This window comes from Acomys minous (assembly GCF_964271855.1).
Source record: "Acomys minous genome assembly, chromosome: 14".
NCBI lineage: Eukaryota > Metazoa > Chordata > Mammalia > Rodentia > Muridae > Acomys > Acomys minous.
The window spans coordinates 75,264,544-75,280,885 of NC_140496.1; the positions used below are offsets into that span (position 1 = coordinate 75,264,544).

At 39.6% G+C, this 16,342-nt stretch overlaps 1 protein-coding gene and 1 long non-coding RNA gene across 3 annotated transcripts in view; one reads left to right on the plus strand and one right to left on the minus strand.

Annotated features, from left to right (window-relative positions):
* The window catches only part of LOC311582607, a 30,956-nt gene extending 17,108 nt beyond the window's left edge, over positions 1-13,848 (minus strand). The window contains exons 1-3 of the long non-coding RNA XR_014774161.1: positions 13,641-13,848; positions 12,310-12,497; positions 7,130-7,231 (exon numbers count right to left, since the gene is read on the minus strand). This is a non-coding gene — a long non-coding RNA (uncharacterized lncRNA). The remainder of the gene's footprint in view (positions 1-7,129; positions 7,232-12,309; positions 12,498-13,640) is intronic.
* Positions 1-16,342, plus strand: part of DPYD (dihydropyrimidine dehydrogenase) — an 867,929-nt gene that overhangs the window by 827,158 nt on the left and 24,429 nt on the right. The gene's annotated exons all lie outside the window — the stretch shown is intronic.

Sequence of the window (16,342 nt, forward strand, 5' to 3'; positions counted from 1 at the left end):
TGAGAGTGATGGATTAGTGAATTCCACAGATAGTTTCCCCAAACTCAAATTATTCATTGAATTTTCTTCTTACACTTATCCTACATAAATTCCCAAGGCCTGAAGAGTAAGCATACTGGTTGGTTTGTTATATATCCTTATACCCTTACTTTCTAATAGTAAATACTCTTTTTAATTCTAATTTAGGTAAAAATAATAGCATAAGAATTCAGATGGTTCTACAACTGAATACCTACCCTTGCATAGCAGGGAGTCCATCGCTCTTCAAATCCTCCTATGAAATTCAAAATATTAGACTAAAAGACATATCTTGAATGTGTTTTTCTGTGAATATTGTACATAAGTGAGTGAATGCATACACAAACATAATAATATTTAAATACAAAATTGTTTGCATTAAAGTAGCTATGGACCAATCGTATCAAATCTACTCATGAAAGCAAGATTGAACATGATCAAGTTTCCATCTGGGTTAATAAAGAGGGAGAGGAAAGTTTGGGGAGTCACAAAGAGTTTCTTAAGTACCCATGGACTTATATTTATTGCAAGAAAAACAGCCATATCGAGTTGTAATTGTTAGCCTGTCAAGTGTTTATTAATAGACAGGCGGCTGTCATCTTTGTTTAAATGCTCTAAGTTGACAGAATTTCATTTACATTAATGGGTAGAAAGTCCTTTTCTTACTTGTCCAACAAACTGGAGACAAAGTGCCTGCCAATGTTTTAATTTCTTCTTCGTGTTCTGGGTAGAGAGTGAGAAGAATGCTTTCACTCCACAATGTCATGAATATGGTAATCTATGGAAATCACGGGAAAGCAGGTACTTAAGTTAAGCATATACTGTACCAGAGGAATCCCTGATGAATTCGAGTCTCTGCTGTTTAGAGAAGATGTTGTTGCCTGTGAAGTGACAGACTGCCAGATGTTGCTGAAGAAGCACGTGATAGGCTCAGATCTGAGCACCTTCCGCAGCCCTCAGATGACAGCATTGACTGTGGGCCACAGAATGGTCTTGCTTCCATTCTTTAAAACATGAGTGTTTATTCTTCAACTGTCAAATCTTCATTTTTTAACTTTTACTTATTTCAATATGTAAAGCACAAAATTTCACAACTGAACAGTCTTGACTTTAGGGAGTGCAGGAGTCTAAATTAAAAGTAAGCAATTCGTCACATAAAATACATTACTCCACTGTCTCCTCTCTGAAGTGGATTGTTAGGGGAGAAAGGATGATTATTGTAGTAAAATTAGGTAAACAGCAAAATATTTGAAAGCACATACATACATACATACATTAAATAAATAAACAAAGGTAGCTTCATTGTGGTTGCAATAGAAAATTATATTTATAGAAATTCTATAATGACAGTGGTGTTGAGGGTAAAAAAAACTATTAAAAACCTACATGTATTGAAATGTATTTCTTTCATGTATTTTATACAAATTATAAGTTATTATTCCCCCCCATTAATGAGTGACAAAACTGAGGTCTTAGAAAGTCAACAAAGTTTGGCCAGGTCAAACACCTAGTTAATAACTAAACTGGAACAAGAAGTCAAGTCAGGTTCAGATACTATAGTGCTTGCAAATATGCTTCCCTGCCCATACATTCACTCCAGTTTAGAATGTTCAATGGGCCAAACATTACTCAAGGTTCCAGGGAAGTATCAGCAAGCAGAATTAATGAGGATGTTATTCTAGTAAGTTATACTTCATCAAATATATAGGTACTATAAATGCATGGAAAAACAAGTAGACAATGTATTATAAATTTGAGGGGTGAAGAATGTGACTTGGAGGGCTAAGTTCAGGCTGGGTTGCCATAAGCTGCTTCTCCGACAGATTATATCTTATCAGAAGGCTAAAATCTGAGGAGGTTCACAGAAAAAGATCAGGAATTGCGAAGGCCCTAAGGTATGGCTAGAGTATATTAAACACATTGGAAATAGGTAAAATATGTATGCATACATGCATACACATATACATATACAGCATATAATATATACTATATGTCTTATACTATTATATGCACACAATACACACACACACACACACACACACACACACACACACACACTACGGTATACTATACTATACACTAAAGTTAAAGAGTCCTCCAGAAACTGGAGAAGCTAGAAGTTGGCACTATTCTTCTAGCTTCTGTTTTAGGTAGACTGGCATCACTAGAAACTTTGAAGTAAAAGTGTGTGTAGCAATACATGTTTAAAATTATTACTCTTCCCACTATGTGGAGAGTTCACTACAGCAAATCAAATAAACAGTAGGTAGATTTTTGGGGGGAGGCTACTGGTGTAACCCAGGTGAGTGACAATCAAGCCTAAGATGAAAGCTGTATCAGCAAAGACGGTGTAGCAAGATATGATGTGGGTGTTGGGAGTGGATCCTAGATTTGCTGATAGTTTTGATCTAGAGAAAAAGAAGGTGATTGAAAAAAAAGGAGCTCAGAACTCAGGATAATACTAAATGCTATTATCTTTAAGGAAAGCTGCTATCTCCTCAGCTAGGTGGGACAGACCAGAGGAAGAGCATACAGTGAAGTAGAGATGCGTTTAAGATGCTTCAGGTGTGGGACCGTTTTTTCCCCATTTAAGTCAATTAAGTGAAGGACCTGGGAAGAGAATGGTGATGTAAGGAGCTTCCAAGGATAAGCTTTGGGAATCGATTATGTATGTATTTCAAAGAAACAAACTACTCTGCAAAGGGCCTATGCAGAAGAGACAGGAGAAAAGTAACTTCTGGTTAGGATGACTGGTGATGAAAGATAAAGTTAGTTCTAGGAAAACCAAGCTAGCTTAGCACAAGTATCCTCAGGAATTGCAGGCAAACCATTGTCAGGTGCACGAAATGGAAGACAGATTCCTGAATAGTGGAGGGGAGGATGTAAGGAAATAAGCTGTAAAAAACACTTGAAAGAATGTCGAAGGGTCAAAGGGATGTGGATAAACAGTAGCCAGGGTTACTTTATTATGCTTTCTGTGTAAGTTTTGCTTTGATTTGGTTTAGGCTGAAAGAGATTAAAGTGTACATTGCAAGTAAATGGAATTAACCCAAATAATGGGAAGAAAATTGTAGGATGTTCATGGACAAAAATTAAGGAAACATGTTCTTCTGAATGATGCTAAATTGGAGTGATACAGAGAGATAGCATCCTCAGATGGAGCCTTTGAAAGCATTAGGATATTTCCCCTGGCAGCTGAAGACCAAGGATGAACATGAAGTTGAGGGGACTGAAAAAATTATAGAAGAGTTATGTGTTATTTGTGGAGTAAGAAAGCTTTACCTAAGGATGGAGAGATTTCCCGGTGGTTAAGAGCGCTTGCTATTCTTACAAGGGACCCGGGTTTGGGTCCCAACACCCACATGGTAACTCCAGTCCCAGGAGGTCTAATGCCTTCTTTTGGTCTCTGTGGGCACCAAGCATATGCATGGTGCACATACATGCAAGTCAAACACTCAAGATGATGATAAAAACAAATCTTTAAAAAGAAAAAGAAATCTGTAGCTTAGCATTAATGGCTTAAAGAGCAGGCCTGAATATCCATACAGTTACTGGGACTAGAGAAGAGGGGCACTTGGATTCTCCAGCCATATTTCATCTGTCTGGTGTAAATACAGCATATTGGGTAATTGCAATGATGATCTTTTTTTGCCTGTTGAGTACAGCAGAGGAAGAAGGATTGATTTAACCTTAAACAAATAATTAGGTTAGATCTATCATTGAAAATTGTATTAAATGTTACATCTTTCTGACTTAATGTCTTCTCTTATTGCTGTGATAAAATCCTCGATCCAAAGCAACTTATGGGAAAACCAAAGGTTTATTTTGCCTGAAAGTTCAAGGGTTATAATCCAATCATCATAGAGAAGGCCCTGGCGTGGGTGGGAGCCTGGGGTAGCTGGTCACCTTGAATGCCCAGCCAAGAAGCAGAGAATGATGCATACTACCCATCAGCCCTCTTTCTCTGTTTGTACAGTCCAGGGTCCCAGCCAGGGAACTGTGCCACCCACAGTGGGCTGGTCTTCATATATTGATTAACACAATCCAAATAATACCCGACAAGCATGTTCAGAAGCTCACCTTCCAGGTGATTCTATGTTCTGCCAAGCTGATGACTAATTAATCATAACCATTGCAGTGAATTTCCAATTGTTTGCTTATGGTTAAAAGCAACAACAGGTTCCCTGAGAACAGAGATGACAGCTGCTTTGCTATCTACTAGTTCTTTAGGCTCCACTGCCTAAAATTTACCAGATAAAATGTATTCGATAAGTATTCATAAAGACCTTCTGCCAGACATAGTTTGCTGATTTTACTTTCAATGCCTTTTCCTAAAAACACCCCAAACCTTGCAGTGTTGCTGGGACCAATAACACAAAAAGCTTGCAAGGTCCTGACTTCTCATGATGGAAAAGAAGGCATATCGGTTGGGATCAGGTCTGAGGCACATTCTGTCTTATGAATGTCATTGATGTTTTGGCATCTACATGCAGAAGCTTGTCAAATACGCAAAAGATATTTCTTCCGTGTTAAACTTTTCTTTCGAGTGTGGCATTAATTGCAGTGAAAAACAGCTTTCCTTCTAATTAAGAAAAAACAAAACAAATTGTTTCAACTTACATTTGTTTTTCCCTCCAATATAAATTTTCTTTTCAGCCTGGAAATCCTAAATAGTGACTTTCCAAACCATGATCATGTTTTTCAAATATGACATGAACTACATATAACGCCAAAAAGGGTTTTAGGCTGCATTAAAATATAATGCCTTGCAGCCCATGCCACCTTTTCGGGTAAAAAAAAAATGCTTAAAGCAGGCACTCAGGTGTTTCCATGTAGGAAGAAACTAAGTATCACATTGAATAAATGTGGAAAAGGCTGATTAATCTACTATTTCAAATGCAGCCTGGATCCTGTGTGCCTTTTCATTTGTATTTATAGCAGAGCCATTTTCTTCATCACCTCATTTTTTCTGTTTCTCTTTGCTCCCATCCCATTGTGTAAAGTAATTTTTATTCCATTTTTCCCTCGTTGGTTTTTGCCCTTGCAACAAAGGGCATTCTTTGCAACATGTAGCCGTGAAAGCTGTAGCATTTTGAAGGTGGATTTCAAACACAAATTATTTCATCCAGTCCTCTTAAGGATGTGGAAGGACTGAGAAGGAAGGCTTTCTTTGTGTGTAGTTAATATTTGTGACATTTTTATAATTCAGAAAACTCACTTCATCTTTATATTATTATATTGAGCATCCATCAGGTTTATGCTCAATATAGTAATAAAATATTCAGTTCTATTCTTTTTTATAGTTTTCAAAATACCAAAAATATGTATTTTAATAATCTGTTAATGCTTTTCTATTTCAAACAATTGTACAGAGCTAACAGGCATGTGATCATTGTTATTTCTGTACAACACAGCTGAAAACGGGCTCATAAAGGAAAAGCCACTTACCCAGGTCCTTGGGTTAGTGTCTGAACCCTAAGATCAGTGGTTGTACTGCACATTGGGCTACTAGTAGGAAAGGCTACTGTATTACACTGCCCTGAAGTTTCAGTAACTGCACATGCAACTACAAAAACAACACACGCACACACACACACACACACGCACACACACACGCACATGCACATACACACACTTACTTTACTTCTTGGCCATTTCATGGCTTTTATCGTTATATCCATTTGTAACATTATTCTACTTTGTTTCTACCCAGTGTGTCTTACATGAGTTTGTAACTAGGCAACAAACTTCTTACAGATAATTTCAGGTATAATAATAGTTATCTACATTTTCCAGTTCATATCACTCATAATTCCTTTGAATTTCCTAAAAAAAAAAAAGGTTTTATTTATATGTTATCTATTTGGAACTCACTACCAAATCACGAGAACACACACACACACACACACACACACACACACACACACACACACACACATTTTATAAAGTATGTGTGTGTTTTTATGTATCTTTTACCTATAAAGCCTAACCTTGTTTTAAAAAATCATCCAACCTTAGAAGTTTGGTAGTTATCTATAGCACCACTATTTTATAGGTTAAATAGATTCAAAATGTTCTACAGTTGAAAAGTAGGGATAGACCCAGGTATGGTGTTGCACACCTGTAATCCCAGCACTCGGTGAGGCAGAGGCAGGAGGATCTCTGTGAGTTCAAGGCCAGCCTGGTCTACAAAGTGAGTCCAGGACAGCCAAGGCAACACAGAGAAACCCTGAAGAAAAAAAGAAAGAAAGAAAGAAAGAAAGAAAGAAAGAAAGAAAGAAAGAAAGAAGAGAAGGAATTATAGTTTATTACACACTCCAATGCTTCATCTACAAGCTGTATGATATCAACTGGGAATAAACACCAAGGATTTCTAACTGTCAATTTGAAAACAGAATGAAACACTGGAGGGAGCATTGAAAACCAGCTAGCCCCACCCCCTTATCCTACATATGAGGGAACTGAGACCTAGAGAGAGTTGCCATTCTACCATGGGTCACAAAATTAGCTGTTGGTTAGGCTCAGCTTAAACCCCCATCTGCAAGAGCCTAACTGCATGCTACCTCCAATCTGCCACGTTGCCTGCCCCAGCAAGATGCCTCCCATGGGCACTGCTTCTTGAAGCTGAAGTATATTAAATTCACATTTGGCTGCTAATCATTTTCTCAGCAGCTCTATGGTATTTCATTAACTGCTGCATGTAACACTGTGGCCTTTCACCTGTATTAACTTGAGCTCATTAAACTTGAGGCCAGTCATAAACAGGACTGAACTAATTCAGATATTTGGCTTCATATGTGTTCGGCGTTTCTCTAATGGTTTCTACTGGGTGAAACACTTTCCCCCTTCCCAATTTGTGAAATGAGAAAAACAAGGAGCGTGGATTTCTTGAAAAGCACTCCAAACGGAGTGCACCATTTTATATCAGTAATATATTGAACGCCTTATGCAAGGCTTTGTGAGGGGAACACAGCAATGTGACGGGAGGCACAACACAGACTGGGGACTGAGTTCTTGATTCTGACGTCTCATGATGAGAAGTAAAGGGCGTGATCTAGGATTTTTTTAATCTCAAGATTGCCCTCAAATGTTTAAAGACAAACATGCTTACCTGATGTTCCCGATGAAGAAGGCATGGTGTTCTCCACACTTTGCAAAGATCTGCAGATGAAGTTGAAGTGGGTCCCAAATAAAGGCAGGAAAACACAGAGCTCTGATGTCCAAAGATAGAAGACATATGTCTCAGCTTCAGAAGACTTTTGTTGGCCTTCCCTCTACTCTTAGGTTCTTTCTTTCTTGCCCTGAACAAATTAAATGATGGCACCCACACTGCCGAACACGCCCATCTCTCTGAAAATATCCTCGAGACATACCCATAGGTAATGTCTTACTGCTTTATCTAGACATCCCTTGGCTCATGAATATCAAACACATAATTCAACCTTATGTTGTGGGACTACTATTTATTTTTTAATTTTAAGTCTTAAATTGTAACAGTAATAATTTTATGGATTGTCTAGCTTCCTTCATCCTGCAAAGAGAATCCCATCTTAATATTCTGGATTATTCTCTCTGCCACGGTCAGGATACCACCTGGTCACAAATATGTAAATATTAGGTGCTTTCACACACCCTAATGAGTAAAATCCAAGCCAGCTCATCCAGAATTCATAGTCGTTCCTACATTCCCCAGATTTTACCCACACTTCCCTGCCACTTACTGCATTTCTACAAACTAAGAGCAAATTCACCCTATATTTTCTCCACTTCACTCCACTTTCTTGTTGTCTGCTTTTGTTTTTGAGACAAGATATTTCTATGTATTCCTTGCTGGCTTGGAACTCACGGTGCAGCACATATTGACCTCAAACTCCTCCATCTATCTGAGCCTTGATGACAGGATCTCAAGCATGAGCCATAATGTCTAATGTTGCTTCGTTCCTTTAGCTCCCCTTTTTTTTTTTGCAGCACTATAAGATCCTGCCATTTTTCAGCGTGAACACTTCCTTCACTCTACAGCCTTTCTTCCACTCTAGCTGTCATCAGTTGCTCCCCAGATCAACTGTCAGACTGCTTCAGCATCTCTACCTGTGTTTATCCAGCCTGCCCATAAAAGTATTCTTGTAGCCCATATGCCAGGCAAGTTCACCCAATTTTGTCCTTCTTTGGATCCCATGAAATCTCCAAAAGTTACCTGTTCTAGGTTGCTTCTGACTGCTACGATTGAATTCTGTCTCACTTCAACCTCACTTGCTCTTGCCTTCTATTTTCTTACCCATCTGCTGACCCAAACATGAACTCAGTTCCTTGATTTCTCCCCCCACCCCTGCAGATTTCTCCTGAAGGCACATAAGTGTGTAGTGGAGATCAGAGCCATCTCACATCCCACAGGTAGGAGATCAGCTCTCATTCCCAGCAGAAGCACTTTACCCACTGAGGGCAGCAGCCCCGCTGCTTCTCAATCCCCTTGTCTGTCTTCTCCCCTCATTCTGCCCTCCCTACCCTTCTCTTCTCCATTCTACACTCCTTCTGCTTGAATACTGTCATTTCTCCACACTCTGGGATTGTACTCTATCTTTGTTTTGGTCTCTTCTAAATCAGAGGCCCATTTCCTAAACCTTGACCTGGAGCTGTGGCTGATTATTACAGTAAGTGATGACAGCTTGTCGCTTCAGAGAAGCCTGATATGAGCCGTCTAAGTGCTGCTTGAATATTAACATCCCAATGCTCTCAACCCAGTTCCTCTGGAGATGAGTCAGTCTTCCTCACAAAGCTCTGGGAGGCTTCCAAAAAGAATCTCCTGTTCTCTATTGTGGCCTCAGGCCCTACACCCACACCGAAATGACAAAAGCCAAGCCTTACTGTAATCAGCTGTAGATGGTGTTCTTTAATGCTAGAATTACTCCTGTGAGTTGATATTGTACCTAATGGGTGAGCGATCTGCTGGTTCCTGGGCACCTCTCCTTAACTCTTTCCTTTGTCCCTCCAGTGATTCTTTGACGTGGAAGATTGTCATCCTCATCCATGACCTTCATACCTTCCCAGGCACTTCTTGACCAGTAACCTTGACCTTAGCCTCCAGAACTTAGGTTAGGTGTCATCTCATACAGACAGTTGTTGGCCCCTCAGCCTGAACTGAGTATACATTGTCACTGCTCACATAACAGCCTGTGTCCCCTGTGCTGTAGCCCTTGTCATGGGTATTGTAATTATTATTAACTGTAGGTCCCTTAAAGTCACAAACTGTCCTTTATATATAAATTTCAAGTGTTTAGCACTCTTTAAAATTCATAAATTACAGCTGTTATGATGGTGATATTTTTTGTCTCATGTAATTTCTAATCTTAAATAAAATATGTATGCCATTTTTTTTAACCTGAAAATTGTTGGAATGTCTGACATTTCAAACGTGCAGCAAGATAGTGTGCCTGTTCAGTCTATTTACAGTATTGAGTAACTGGTAAATGATAGATTGACACTTTCCTCTCTGGGTTCTCAAGGAAGGAAGATGGAAGCATGCCTAAAAGTGACCAGACAGTGTAGGAGGTGTGAGTCTTAAAATATGTGCTGAGTATTCTGTACTACAAGGGACCCTTTACACTGGGTAGGGGAATCAGTAAAGAAACTTTCTTAGATGCTATGAAGACTGAGCTCAAACTACAAAGCCAGGTTGGCATCTGAGGAAGATGAGAACATGTGCACACATACCACACACAGCACTGGAAGCAAAGGCACGCAGAACTGACTTAGCAGTTGTGAGTATTACAACTTTTGTTCTTTAACACCTATACTAACACTGTGAGGCAGAGATTCTCATTCTCATGTCACTGAGAAAGAGAAGTCATTGTAGAACAGCTCAGTAATTAACTGTGTTAAATAGCTAAAGAGTGCAAAACTATGATTGTCATACAAGGTTGACTTCTAAGTCAATACCCTAATCGCTTCATGAATGTTGGCCCTCTAATCTTAGCTATGAAACACGGGCCATAGTTGTTTTAGGCTGGCTCAGGTATTATATATATACATAATGTGCCCCGGCCTGCGGGGTCTTCAAACGGAACTTGGGAGGGGGTGTTGAAGTGAAAGTAAAGGGCAGGAGACATGAAGAAATGAGGGCAAGTCTGAACACTGATCAAGTCCCATTTATTGAAAATTCTTACAGGGTTTATATAGGCAATATCTAGGGCAGGGACAGGGTTGCTGTGGGAACCTAATGGCAGATATCCAGCCATTCATCCTTGGCAGGAAGAACTCCAAGATTAGGGATTGAGCTCTGAGGGAAAGCAGCTCCGGAAGCAAGATAAGCAAGCAGCCTCCCAGGAACCTGAGGAGCCCTCTACGTGTCAGGCAGCAGTTCCCATGGTCCGGTGGAGTGGCCTGGGCTGACCTCAGCCTGCTACGTGCCAGCCAGAGGTATAAAAAATGGAATCTACAGACAAGGTGGAATTGCCCAGTGTTTTAAGCCAAGAGCCGCTAAGGGCAGCTCCCCACAATAATGTATACACATGTGTTCTTTTTTTCCTCATATAATATATCCTGATTATGGTTTCCTCTCCAATTCTCCCAGTTCTTCCCACATCCCCTCCTATCTGGATTACATTTCTCTCATTAGAAAACAGTATTCTAAGGGATAATAATAAAATAAATCATAACAAGATAAAAACAAAAATCCAGTACATCAAAATTAGATAGTAGAAGCAAAGGGAAGCAAAAAAGCTCAAGGAAAAGCACAAGAAAGATATATAGATGTAGAACTCTACTTGTTCACACACTCAGGAATCCCATAAAGACACAGAACTAGAACCCATTGTATATACCTAATGGACCTTTAGGGTGAGAGAGAGAGAGAGACAGAGAGACAGAGAGAGAGATAGAGACAGAGAGACAGAGAGACAGAGACAGAGACAGAGACAGAGACAGAGAGACAGAGAGAGACAGACAGACATAGAGACACAGAGACAGAGACAGAGAGACAGACAGAGAGAGACAGAGAGACAGAGAACGAGTAAATTATAACGTTAATATAACACAAAAGAAAGATGTTTCTAAAAGCTCTGAAATGACCTTAGGAAACAAAGAACTCCCAAAGATGCTATTGAATTAGTTTTCTGTTGTCCATTCTACTGCTGGGCATGAGGCCCACCCTTAAGAGTAGTTTGTTTCTACAGGGAGACTTGCTTAGAGAAACTAAATTATCATTTGCAAGTAGTAATCAACTGCAGATAGAGTTCAAGTTGGGTTATGTGTCCACTTCTACCCAGCTCTAGGACTCCATATGCTGCAGACCTATGCAGGCCCTGTGTGTGCTGCCCCTGTCACTGGGAGTTTGTATGTGTACCAAGCCTACTGAGTTAGAGGGCCTTGATTCCTGGGTATCTTCCATGCCCTCTGACTCTTACATTCTTTCCACTTCCTCTGAGCCCTGAGGGGAGGGATTTAAAGGAAGATTTCCTTTTAGGAATGAGTGTTTCAGAGTTTCCCACGCTCTGAACATTGCCTGTCTGTGGATCTCCATATTTGTTCTCACATCCTGCAGGAGGAAGTTTCTCTGGTGATGTCTGAGCAAGACACTCATTTGTCAGTATAGCAAAAATGTCATTCGTAGTTACTTTATTGCTACATCCTTTTTGTCCCACAGTAGCATCTGTTTCTCTCCTAGATCTCTGGCCTGTCTAGGCTCAGGTTTTTGGTCACCAAAACAATGCAGGGTATGGGTTGCGTGAAGCAGAGAGGGGTTTACATCAAATCAGATATGGGGTAGTTACTCTCACAAGCTTATTGTCCTTATTGGATCCTTGCTGTCAGTTTGGGAAGAGCAAACTACAGTCTTGGCAACAGGCTGTGTTGTCTAGGGATTCCCACAGGACCCATTTGACCAATAAGTCAATCAGACGTAACCCATTCCCTGTACTGGAAGTTTCATTTGGTAATGAGAGATGTCCAGGTAATGTTCTGTCTCACTGTTACCTAGCAATTTCATTTAGATCACTTTCATATATGGATACATATTTTAAAAGTTTCTACTATATTACATGTCTATACTATCCTTCATATTTCTTAATTTGAGTTGTCTATCTCCTTATTCCCTCCTTTCTCTTTCTTAGTGTCCCTTCCACTTGATCTTCACACTGCGCATCCCCATTCATCCATAACTATCTATGCTTTTTCCCGTTCCTAGGGAGATCTACCTGTCCCCCTAGCCCCTTACTCTATCCCTAACTTCTGTTGTTCTATTGTAGCTTGGTTATCATTGATTTAATAGCTAATGTTTACATATACATGAATACATACCATACATTTCTTTTTCTGGGTCTGGGCTATCTCATTCAGGATATTTTTTTTCTTGTAGTACTGTCTATTTATATGTGAACTTCATAGTTTCTTTTTCGTGTCTTAATAATGCTCCATTGTTTAAATGTGCCACATTTTCTTTATCCATTCATCTGTTGAGGGATATCTAGGTTGTTTCCAGTTTCTGGCTATTATGAATAAAGCAGCAATGAACACAGTTGAGTAAGTGTCTCTGTGGGAGGATAAAGTACCAGTTAAATAAATGCCCATTGTAGCCATTTTAGATGAAGCCATCAGACTCAGAGAGTACACAATCCTAACTGTCACACTTTAATGCTCTTACTTTTTTTAGTTGTCCAAAAAACATTACCATTGCCTTATGTATTTTAAAGACCAATTCTATACAAATGCATTTTCTTTATTTTTCTCCAATTCTTTGTCACTTGGTGATATTTAAACAGTATTCCAAGGAGTATGGCACATGTTTTATGTAGATAGGGTAGATGTGATAAGTGTGAATATTTGATTTATAATTTAGTTTGACATGAGCCCTTAATGAACAGCAAGAGATACTTACACAGTTAGGCACTATGATCATTGTATAGATTTTATATGAAGAATATTTAACTCCTAAACAAGTCAGTTCATTGGCAAGTGTAGACATTCTATATTGTATTTGGGAAGAGAGGAGTACAATCGTAGATAGCTAGTGTAGCCATCTTATGTGTAATTATGTCTTAATAAAGAGCTATAATAGATAGTTTTAAAACATATATATTTGTATCTGTGTTATCCTCCAGTCTCTCAGGAAATAGATGTGCACACACATGTGCACACACAAAAGAGATAGGTTGGCAGATCAGTTGGTTGAGCTTCATACTGACCTATGTGTATATCACTTGGCATAACTATGAAATCCTTTTATGTTTTCATGTTATTACTGTAGGTATCACAGCAATTACTCTTCTTGCAGTTATTGTTTCCAATCAGATAAGAGAGTATGATTTTTAAAAATTGAATTGATGCACTACAGTTCTATAGAGTATGCTATTAGCCAACTCTATGCCATTCTCATAAAAGTTATGCAATTTAAACTGGATGATGCCAGTGCCTCCTTATATTAGGAACAAGAACCTTTTTCCACTTTGTAATATGCTCAATTACCTTTAGATTGATCCGTGAATAAATTATAATCCAAATAGACTACTTTTCCTCCAAGCTTTGCTGGCTTAAGGAATCATTGTTGATTCAGGATGTTGTCACCTATCTATCAGGCAATGTAATGCTTTTTATATCTGGATGGAGACAATTTCAGTGTGAGATACTGTTACCTTTTGGTGAGAGGGATTTAGATTTTCTGTTGAGAGCAAATTCATCAGTGATGAATCCCTGGAGAAACCACTGAAATAAGCATCACACCCGTTCTGAGTTTTGTCCTGTGTCGGTTGCAAGGCAGCTTTGGATGGTCCGCAAGAACTTTATGCCTTTGTTTGGGAAGCCGAGCATGATGCTCAAAGCCCTGTGCTTTGAGTTACCACAGGCTACAAATTTTTCTGTAAGAAAATAATGAAGAGCAAAGGTTTCTCCTGCTAGTCTACCAGGTCTTGCTGCTTCTTCTCCTAGGATGGGAAATGAATTAGCTGCATGCTCAGGCAGAAATTTGGACCAAATGCTTTATTAATCATCACTGGTTGCATACATATACCCTGACGAGCTATATGTTCCTAGACTTGTTTGCCTTTTTTTTTCTGTTTTTTTTTGGGGGGGGGGGGAACATCTGTTTTATCAGATCATAAATGTAAATCTGAATATAGCTTGGCTACAGGTAAAGCAGGAAAAAATATTGTTTCTATTATCAGAACATCATAAGGATGTGAGTTAAGTTCCCAGCACATTTTTAAAAGCTGGATCTGGTGGTGAGTACCTGTCATCCCAGCACAGGAGAGGTAGACACAGGCAGATCACTGGAGCTCACAGGAAAACCAGCTTCTCAGCATAATAAATGATCCAATGAGAGACTCTATCTCATACAAGGTGAATAGCTTCCCAGCCATGTCACCAGAGATTTTTCTATAGGCTCTGAATACACAGTGCAGGTATGCATATACACTCACCTACAAACATGCACCTACATGCACACACACACACACACTCACACACACACACACATATACAAATTTCAGTACTTCTAATCCTAGATCCATTTTAATACATTTGTGTGTGTGTGTGCGCGCGCGCGCATGTACAGGTTTGTGTGCATGTGTATACATGTAAAACCCTGAGGTTAACATTAAATGTATCCCACTTTACTGAGACAGGATCTTTCAATTGAACTTGGAACCCATTGATTCGGGCAATCTAACTACCATATTGTTCCAGGGATCCCTGTGTCTTCTTCCTACAGGCTGGGATTATGGGTAGACTACTATTCCCAGGAGAATGTACATGGATACTAGGATCCAAACTCAAATCCTCACCCTGGCATGGCAAACCGTTTACTTACTGAGCCATCTCCCCATCCCCTAAACATACATCTTCAGCATTTAATTCTTCATACTAATGAGTGAAGCAATAATTTCTGTGGCAGCCTCGAAGCTTTGGAAAGGATCCCTTAACCTCTGGTCTCACCACATGGCAAAAGAAACTAAAAATGGGTACATCTGAATTTTGGAGCTATGTGGTTGGGGGTTGAAGAATACTCACTAGTATTTTGTTCATGTGTTTTCGACTTTGAAAAATGGGCAGCAAGAACTGTAGTGATGGGAGCTTACAGTGAAGTCAGTGACAGCAGAGTGTTTGCTGTAGACCAGGAGACAAATATCATGTTCAAGGCCTGCTTTTTTTTTTTTATGAAGTCAGCAGTCTCAAGGGTCTTACAACTACCTAGAACTGTGCCAAAGGCTGCCTGTTACCAAAAACTACCTAATTAATATCTTGAGACTTTATACTTTTCCTCTGTGCTTAAATTTGCGGTTTCACCAAGAAATGCAGATGATTCATTTGCAGAAGCGGATTAGTGCTTTGAGTGTTCTTGGCCAGAGTTCACACTTCAGAATGCCTGTGATGGTTTTTCCTGAGCAATCTTACTGAGGGTAACAAAATTCTCATCACAGGAGGCACCATAATGTAAGCAAAGAACTCTGAACTTATCCTTCTCCATGGACCATGTTCTTCAGACTCAGCCTTTGAGTTGCATCACCTTTGAAAGTGAATGCCTGAAATTTCTCTTCAGCTGCTCCGTATTGCTGATAGTGTTGGGTGTGATGAGTCTAGATTCCTCATCATTATCACTGTGAATGTAGTAGTTCAAGGTTATAGTTTAACTAGTCTCTTGTGTCCATCTGAAGAACAAACTTTTCAGGGGTGTGTGTGTGTGTGTGTGTGTGTGTGTGTGTGTGTGTAGCATATGTGAGCATGGATGCTTTTGGAGACCAGAATAGGAGTTGTCTTCCATGAAACTGGAAACAGGTGGTTGTACGGGGCCCAGCATGGATGCTATGAACTGAACTCTGGTTTCCTGAAAAGGCCATCTTAACCCCTGAGCTATCTATCTCTCCTGCCCCTGGATAACACGTCAGCCAAGTAAAGGACACTATTCTCCAGTCTCTGTTTAAAGAAGATGAACTGAAAAGTCACAAAAGCGTTTATTTTTGGAACAGCGTTTAAAAACTCAAGTGGAATTAGATGGTGTTGAGAAAGACACAATCCATTGCAGAACCAGGATCACGGTTTGCACTTCTTAGGATTAGTTGACGTTAGAGCCTGCCAGAACCAGAAGATCTGTGCTTAAGCACTGAGCTGTTCTTGATCATCTGCACCAGTATAATGCTCAAATTTAAGGGCCCTTGATGCACAAGAAAAATGTATAGAGAGTCATCTTCTGGCTTGTGTCAGCATCTTATGTCATGTGATACCTGTTCTGCACCTTAGGAGACATTACTGAGACCCATGGAAACAGTCTTTCTAGTATAATTCCAGTTCCTCATTTGCCCCAGGCATCCAAACGAAACAGTATTGGAACATTAAATAGAAT